The sequence below is a fragment of the Callithrix jacchus genome, chromosome 7 (genome assembly GCF_049354715.1).
Source record: "Callithrix jacchus isolate 240 chromosome 7, calJac240_pri, whole genome shotgun sequence".
NCBI classification, from domain to species: domain Eukaryota; kingdom Metazoa; phylum Chordata; class Mammalia; order Primates; family Cebidae; genus Callithrix; species Callithrix jacchus.
Window position 1 is genome coordinate 54,604,181 of NC_133508.1, and position 8,653 is coordinate 54,612,833.

The 8,653-nt window shown below is 51.7% G+C and overlaps 1 long non-coding RNA gene across 1 annotated transcript; it reads left to right on the forward strand.

Moving 5' to 3' along the window:
* Window positions 1-387: 387 nt before the first annotated feature.
* LOC118143217 (uncharacterized) lies at window positions 388-8,425 on the forward strand. The gene is made up of 5 exons (XR_004727460.3): window positions 388-643; window positions 1,396-1,521; window positions 1,990-2,201; window positions 4,351-4,603; window positions 6,552-8,425. It is a non-coding gene; the product is annotated as an uncharacterized LOC118143217 (long non-coding RNA).
* The last annotated feature ends 228 nt before the right edge of the window (window positions 8,426-8,653 follow it).

The following is an 8,653-nucleotide window of genomic DNA, read 5'->3' on the forward strand; positions in this document are numbered from 1 at the left end:
CACTGACTTCATGCATTGTGTCCCTCAGTCCTCCCAGTGACCCTGTGTGGTGGAGTCTAGGGTTGTCCCCATTTTATAGGTGACGCTATTGAGGCTTAAGGAGAGTAAGTTACTTTGGCCAAGTTCACACAGCCCTGCAGCCAGGATTTGGCCCAGGCCTATCAGGCACCTCTACCACCCTCTGCTTCCTCCCTCATCTTACAAATTGGGGTAACTTTCAACAGGACCTCCCAGAGCTGGAAAGGACTGTCCTCCCTGCCTGCAGAATCTGCTGTGGTATCTCTTGAATGAGGCCATGAGGCCCCCACCCAGTTCCACGTTCCTTCTTGTCCTGATCCTCAAGTACCCAGGGTCTCGCCTCCCTGCCCAAGCCCCTTCCTCACCACACCAGCTACTTCCATCCCCACTCGACTGGCTCCTCCTCTTCCTTGCTCAGCCAGACTCTTGTAGCCGGCATCCCTGACTCCCCGACTCTTTGCCTTTACCCCTTCTCCCAGCCTGCTGGATCAGCTTATGTTGGCAGTAGAGCCATCCCTGGTCACAGGAAGGAGAGAATGATAACGATGGAAGCAATACTCACTAGCCCTATGGCAGGCTTAGTATGCGCCATCCTGCCTCATTGAATTCTCCCAATGACTGCCAGGTAAGTAGCGTTATTTCCATTTGACAGTGCAGGGAATGGGGCTCAAGGAAGGGTGTTTCTTGCCCAGGGCACACAGATAGTAAATGGCAGGGGTGGGAACTGAACCCAGGACTGCGGCTCTAGAGTCCACATGAGTCATAACTGATGATGTGAGGAGTCTGGAAGCTGGGCTGGCCATGTGTGTCCTCCCAGGAGAACTCCCGACTCAGTGATGCTCTCTAAGATGGGCCCAGGTCAGACACAGTGCCCGTAGTCCCAGCACTTGGGAGGCGGAGGCAAGAGGATCACTCGAGCCCAGGAGTTCGAAGCCAGCCTGGGCAACATGTTGAGACCCTGTCTCTACAAATAATTAAGAAAATTAGCTGGGCATGGTGACATGTACCTTTAGTCCCAGCTCCTCAGGAGGCTGAGGTGGGAGGATTGCTTGAGCCCAGGAAGTTCAAGGCTGCAGTGAGCTATGATCATGCTGCTGCACTATGGAAGGAGACCCTGACACACGAGAGAGAAGGAAAAAAAAGGGATCTGTAAACAGTTGCCTGATTTGCAGGGAAGGGAGCAGGAAGAAGGCTGGAGTAGCCTGCTGATGGAACAGCTGGCCTCTGCTCAACAGCAAAGAACTCTGTGGCCAACGCCTCCCTCCTGAGCACTCAGGAGGCCAGAGGTTCCACAAGGGTTACTGCAGTCTCATTCCATTGTGATGCTCCCCTCTGAAGTAGGCTTCCCTCCCAATCCATTTTTCTTTTTCTTTTTAGATGGAAACCCACTCTATTGCCCAGGCTGGATGGAGTGCAATAGCACAATCTCAGCTCACTGCAACCTTCACCTCCCGAGTTCAAGTGACTCTCCTGCCTCAGCCTTCTGAGTAGCTGGGATTACAGGTGTGTACCATCATGCCTGGCTAATTTTTGTATTTTGAGTAGAGAGAGCATTTCGCCATGTTGCCCGGGCTGGGCTTGAACCCTGGCCTCAGGTGACCCACCCGCCACAGCCTCCCAAAGTGCTGGGATTATAGGCGTGAGCCACCGTGCCGGGCCTCCAACCTCTTTCAAGCTAGAGGAAGGATCATCAAGACCAGTTCTTGGCCACCTCCTTTGAAATCCTGCTTGGCTGGTCTCACACCTCACCGTGGAATGAGGATAAGGTTGGCATCTATTGTCTTAGGGCCTCATCCAAAACAGAGGCCAAAATGGTTCCATTTCAGCACCTAGTACTGCCTGCCTCAGCCTCTCAAAGTGCTGAATTACAGGCAGCAGCCAGCGTGCCTGGCTCGAATCTCATTTTTTCGTCACTGCTCAGTCTTAAAATTATCATGATTTTTTAACTTGTGTTTTTTTCCCTTCCTCTAGAATGTAAGCTCCAGGCGGGCAAGAACTTGATCTTCTTCACTCAAAGCTGAAGCCCCAGCAGGTACAATCCCGTGCTGAGTCGCTTATTCATCAGCAGAGAGGAACACTGATTCTCTTTGGAAAAGACAGACTGTCTAGCCTCCTGGAACTGCGGCACAGTCTCACTGAGGGCCTGCTTCCATTCCAGTCAAAGAGAGACAAAAAGAAAAAACGTGAGCCACCACCCCTTCTTTCTGTCCCAGCTTTAGTGCTGCCACGGCCGCCTCCTGCTCCTCTGCTCAACCCCCACCTCCATCTGTGATGTCAGTGTGGCTGCCCCTGGGATCCCAGCCTGGTTTGCCTTTAAATTTTACAACCTTGTTTATGCAGCTCAAGGCCTGTGTGCTAAAGACCACATGCTCCATTGAACATTTATGGCTGCAAATGGCTCCTCCGTGCGGGCAAGGGAGGGGGCTGCTCGTGCTTAGGATGAGGAGGCTGGGATGGGGAGGCTGCCAGCTCTCAGCCTCCACTCCTCGCTCTTAGGATTCCTCCCTTGGCTGACTCCCCAGTCTTATTCCTGATGACATTGCTCAGTTCACATTGTCCAAACCCGTGCCTGGGCGCTGCTAGGCATGGGATAGAGGTGAACAGGCTTGGCCACTGTCTTAGGTGGCTGCAAGGGGGCATGAGGATTTGGGTACAATCTGTGCTCCCAGGAGAAAGAGCAAGGGAGTGGGGGAAGCAGGGGAGGAGCTGAGGAGGTGGGAGCCACCAAGCCTGGGTGTGATTTCCAGCAAAGCCCCACAGAGAGTGTCATCAACCTCATTTGGCAGGGCACTCTGGAGTTGGTTCCGACTTGAGGGCCTGTCAGTCATTGGCTGAGGATGAGGCTTTCAGCTATCAACTCCCACACCGCTCACCTCCCTGTAGCTGTGGGGCCGGTGATGTTAGGAGTTGCTGAAGAAGAGATGCAGGGGCAGCCATGGAGGGGAAGGCCAAGGTCAGCAGGAGGCTCACAGGACAGTGATGGGAGGGGAAGCAATACCTGACGGGCTTAGCTACAGGTGCTGACAGGTTCACAAGCAGGTGGCAGAAGGCAGTTAAATAAATGAGATAATACGGCACCCTCTCCATGACCACACACACACTGCTCATGCCTGTGAGTGCTTGGAATGCGTTGGGCCTCATTCTGCTTGTTGTATATGTCCTGTGATGCCCCACGAGGATGCTCTCTGGTGGATACTGGTATTGTTATCCTCATTTTACAGGTGAGGACATGTGAGCACAGGGAGGTTATGCCCCTCCCAAAGACAACAGCTACTTAGTGAGAGACTTGGACCCCAGAACCTACACTTTATAACTAGTTTACAGTTCTGGGGGGTCAGGGGATCTTGTATGAGGAGTCCCTAGCCTGGCCTCGGTGGAGGTCAGGGAAGTCTTCCTGGAGGAAGGGGTTCCTGGTAGCAACTTGCTGGTTCTGGTATTCCCTGTGGATTGGTCAGTTGCTCATTATTCACTGAGCTCTGAGAGGGGCTGGGCTCTGCTCCAGGCCCTGGTTGGACAGCAGGGAACAAGGCCTGGGGAAATGACTCCCGAGGAAATGGACATGTGTGATCCTGGGTTCCAGGGAGGCAGGGAGGGAGGACAAGTAGCAGAGACACAGCGAGGGTCTCCCTGGAGCCATGAGGAGATGGGAGGGACAGGAAGGCCTAGGGTGCTTTGGGTCCCGAGCCTGTGGCTGCTTCTAGCCAGGAAAGAAACCAACATTACTTAAAGAACGGATTCATGTAACCAAATGCCACCTGTTCCTCCAAAACGTATGGTAATAAAAAAATTTTTTTAAAAGAGTAACATGGTGAAACCTGTCTCTACTAAAAATACAAAAAATTAGCTGGGCATGGTGGCATGTGCCTGTAATCCCAGCTACTCAGGAGGCTGAGGCAGGAGAATTGTCTGAACCCAGGAGGTGGAGGCTGCGGTGAGCCGAGATCGCGCCATTGCACTCCAGCCTGGGTAACAAGAGCGAAACTCCATCTCAAAAAAAAAAAAAAAAAAAGAGTAAGCAGCAACAACAGCAAAATAAATAAATAAATTTAAAAATAATTAAAAAAAGAAACTCACATTACTGAGTGCTTACAAAGTGCCAGGAGCCACCCTAAAAACAGTCATGTGGGGTGTAGCCATTGTCACCTGCAGATTCAGACAGGGAGCCGGGGCTGCAGAGGTGGAGGTGCTCTGGTGGTGCGGCCGGCTGGTGGCAGAGCGGCGGCTGGGTGTGTTGCTGGGAGAAGCAGAGGGGACCCTGGTGGATCGATAGCTGTGGGGAGAGAAAGGAAGGCTGAGGACGCAAAGGGACGTAATGTTAAATTGCTTTTACAGGCGCTGGGTGTCTGCACAGATGGTTCCTCCATCATCCCAAGGTGCTTGTAAATTGTCACCTCTGCCTCCCATAGCCTCGGAGAAGGAGAGAGTGTCTGACCTCCCCACCCTGGCATTTCTGCATCCTGAGAAACTCACTGCCTGTGGAAGCTCCAGGCCCTCCCCACCTTGTCAGACACAGGTTCTGCTGGAAGGAGCCTCCAGCCTCTGGCTTTGCAGCTGAAGCTCAGAGCTGCCTGTGGGGGACCAGAAGGTAAGAACAGACCTGGGTTCTAACTTCCACAGCGCCTCCTGCTGGCTGGGGAACGGGGACATGTCATGTGCCTCTATGAGCCTCAGTTTCCTCATCTGTCCAATAGGTATGCTAAGCCTCTCAGGCCTGCCCCAGCCTTGCAGAGGGGGTAGGAGAGCAGGATTTCCCATCTCAGACCTCAGAGACAAATGTGGCTGCCAAACACAGTCTGACTCAGTGCAGGCAGCCCTGGGCCCCGTGGGGCAGGCCCTGTGAGGGAGGGCGGATGTAGGGGCGCCCAGCTGCCTATGTCCTCTGGGAGGGAGGCTCCTGATGCCAGGAAAGAGCATGGACTCCAAGTCTAATTGGCTTTCTCTGCCCATCTGTGGGACCTTGGGCAAGCCACACAATTTTTGGAGCCTCCATTTCTGCAGGGCTCCTGCTAAGTCACCAGGATGCCTGTTTTCTGGTGTCCGAGGTGAGGGACCACCCCCTAATATATCTTTTTGGATCAATTTCTGGAACATTCCAGGTCTTTTTAGGCCTTTCCAGGCCCTTAGCCACTGCTCCTGCTGTGTACTAACAGCCTAAGTGGGAGTAGGGGGTGGGCTTTTACTGGATCTAAAGGAGCTGTCTTCAGGGAAGGATGCAAAGTCAGGGGCACAGGCTTCTCACTCTCTTGTCCAGCTTCCCAGGAGCCAGAGGCCGGAGCCCCAGACCAAGAGGCCTCGACTCCTCAGCCTCTTCTTCCCCGCTGCCTGGGCCTCCTCCTCCCCAGTCCTCTTGGCCATTTACTCTTCATCAGCTCCACCATTCTTCTCTTCCAAGCGGCAGCAACCAGAACTGAAGTCTAGCTGTGCATCAGTCACACCAACAGTAACCATAACGCAGGCAGTTTGCCCCTGAACCCGCAGTCCTGTCTGCTCGGGGCTTACCCGTGTCGCTTCACCCGTTGGGTGCATCACTGGCTCACCGATGCCCCTCACCGTCTCGAATGCCAGCTCAGGCCTGTGTAGAGAGCCTGGGCCCCAGTGTCAGACAGACCTGGGCTCAGATGTGAGTTCCACCACCTGCCACGGTGGCCCTGGCTTTGACCTCCCCATGCCGGGCCTCAGTTTCTTCATTGGTCAAGACTGAAGCATGGTGATGGCCTCCTGCTGGGTGTTACTTCGAGGCTCAGCAGGGCATATGACTCACACATCTAGGAGAGTGAGGGGCACGTGACCCATCTGCCCACTACAGAGTGCGTCCTTGCTCCTGCCCTTAGGGAACTGACTCCTGGGTTCAAGGTAGCAAAACACAAAACACAACTGACAATGAAGTGATGATGCAGATCGGTGTGGTAGACACACAAGGCGGTTCAAACTCTGCCCTATCCCCAAGGCTCTCACGGCCAGGCATGGGAGACAGGTAACAGCATCTTTAATAAAATTACGGTCATAACATCTTTAATAAATACTAAGGATAATCTATTGAGTTAGGCTAGGAACTTTAAAGAGCTTTATATGGATTTTATTTTAATTCTCACAAACCCTGAGAAGAAAGACGTTATTATCCTTAAGTTACCAGTAGGAACTGAGGCTCAGAGAGGTAAGGTTTCTTGCCCAGGTTCACACAGCAGAGCACAGAGCAGATGAGACTGAGCTTTGAGCCCAGATCTGCCTGATATGAAGGGCCATGCTCTTACTTTATCTGCTCTATCCCTCTGTGCACAAGTCTGTGATCTTCCAAATGCCATTTCTGTGCCAAACCAGGTGCTGTTTCTGCATTAATACCCATCCTGATTACTGCAGTTTTGGTTGCAAGTGTCAGAAAAGCCAATCTAAAGAACTTAAATAATAAATAGAATTCACTGACTCACATAACTGAAAAAGAGGTAGTTCCTGCTTCAGGCAAGGATTGATCCAGCTGCTAATGCATTGATTGGTATGAACAGGACCAGTGAGTTTTCTTTTTCTCTGTTCCTTAGCTCTGCTTCCACAATGTCAGCATCATTCACAGCAGGCACGCCCTCCTGCCTCCAAGAGTCACCAGCAGCTTCCTCTTCCGCAGCTGTGAGTAAATGAGAGGGTCCGCTCCACCCAATAGCTTAAATCCCAGTTTCAGGATTTGACCTGCGGCCGATCAGTCTAGGGACACAGGCCCATTCCTGAGCCCATCACTGTGGCTGGAAAGGTGGGAGACACTGACTAGTCTAAGCCAGTCAAGCCCTCTCAAGACCAAATCGCGTGGGCAAGAAATTTAGGACAAGGGCAGGAAGAAGGAAGAGAAAAGAGAATGTCAAGGAGACAAACGACAAATCGCTACCACTCCATCCCTCCTACAAGAGAGATGTATTCCCCCCATTTCATGGAGGAGGAAACTGACGGTCAGAGCGGCCAAGAAACAGGATGGTGCTCTCCTGTACGTAGGCACGTGCCGAAAGGGTGTGTACAGTCCTGATACTACTTTCCCCAACCCACGGGTGGACCTCACTCTACAAGCCAAAGGATACAAATGGAGACGAGGCTAATTTTTGCCCCTCAAACTGGCAAAGGTGAATAAAACCATGTTTCTTGATGCTGGGGAGTGTGGAGCCAGGCAGACTGTTTACTCCTGCCTGCTAACGTAGATGTTACCATGAGCTTTCTGGAAGCAAGAGCTTCTATATTGCATTTAGAGCATTTTATACCCTTTGACTTCCAGAAATTTTGCTTCCAGGAATTCACGTGGCCGTGATGGGAGATATGGACTTGAATGATACCTAAAGCTGTCCACGGCTGTGTTACTCGCAGCGGGGAAAACCTGGCACCTCCATGATCTTGGTCTTTTACACTTACTTGTCATTGGTATCCATCTCAGTCCACCAACTGCCACGTGTAAGAAAAACGCAGCTCTCTTTATTGTTCTAGAAATGAGTTTAATTTTTATTTTCAAGACTCCAAGATGATCAGTGGACAAAAACCTAGTCCCTGTCAGCTGGGGGACCCCCACCGCGTTTCCCCTGTGGATTGCATCTTGCACTGGCACCTATGAGTTTCTCGGTGTAATGTGGTTGTCAGTCTTCCATCCGTTTGGTCACCACCTGTGTCCCCCTATTCCTGATCCTATAGGCTCCTCTGGCCCCACAGCTCTCTGTGTATAGAAGACATTCTCCGTCCAGGACCAGGATGTGGAAACGAGGCAGCAGGTCAGGCCCTCTGCTTGGACCCCACAGGCAGTCAGGCAGTCATTGCTTCTGCTCACGCAGTGCTGATGCAGGGACGTTGGGGTCTTCTTGCTTCCCGTGGGAATGGCAGCTTAGGCCTCCTCTGCCTCAGATCCCCACACTTTCATGGAGGTTTGGGGATTCCTTAGCTGGTCTGGGGTAATAACCATTGCCTTTACACCAACCTCCTGATTTCTTCCACATCTTCTTCCTACGTCAGAAGCAAGGCAGTTAGCACAGAATGCCTCAGCTGCCTGGATATTTTGGGAGTAGGGTGGTGCATGAAAAAGACTCTAGAGGAACCTTTGTTAGAATCCCAAATAGCGTCCAGGCATGGTGGCTCACGCCTATAATCCCAGCACTTTAAGAGGCTAAGGTGGGCAGATCACCTGAGGTTGGAAGTTTGAGACCAGCCTGATCAACATGGAGAAACTCTGTCTCTACTAAAAATACAAAAATTGTCTGGGCATGGTGGTGCATGCCTGTAATCCCAGCTACTCAGGAGGCTGAGGCAGGAGAATCGCTTGAATGCGGGAGGCGGAGGTTGCGGTGAGCTGAGATGGTGCCATTGCACTCTAGGCTGGGCAATAAGATCAAACTGTATCTCAAAAAAAAAAAAAAAAAAAAAAAAAGAAAGAAATTCTCCTACCTCAGTCTCCTGAGTAGCTGGAATTACACACCTGTGCTACCACACCTGGCTAATTTTTTTTTACTTTTAGTAGAGATGGCATTTCGCCATTTTAGCCAGGCTGGTTTCGAACTCCTGGCCTCAAATAATCCTCCCACCTCAGCCTCCCAAAGTGCTGGGATTACAGGTGTAAACCACCACACCTGGCCCTTCAAAGCTTTTTTAATCCCCCAAGCTTGTAGAATCTTCCATGCAG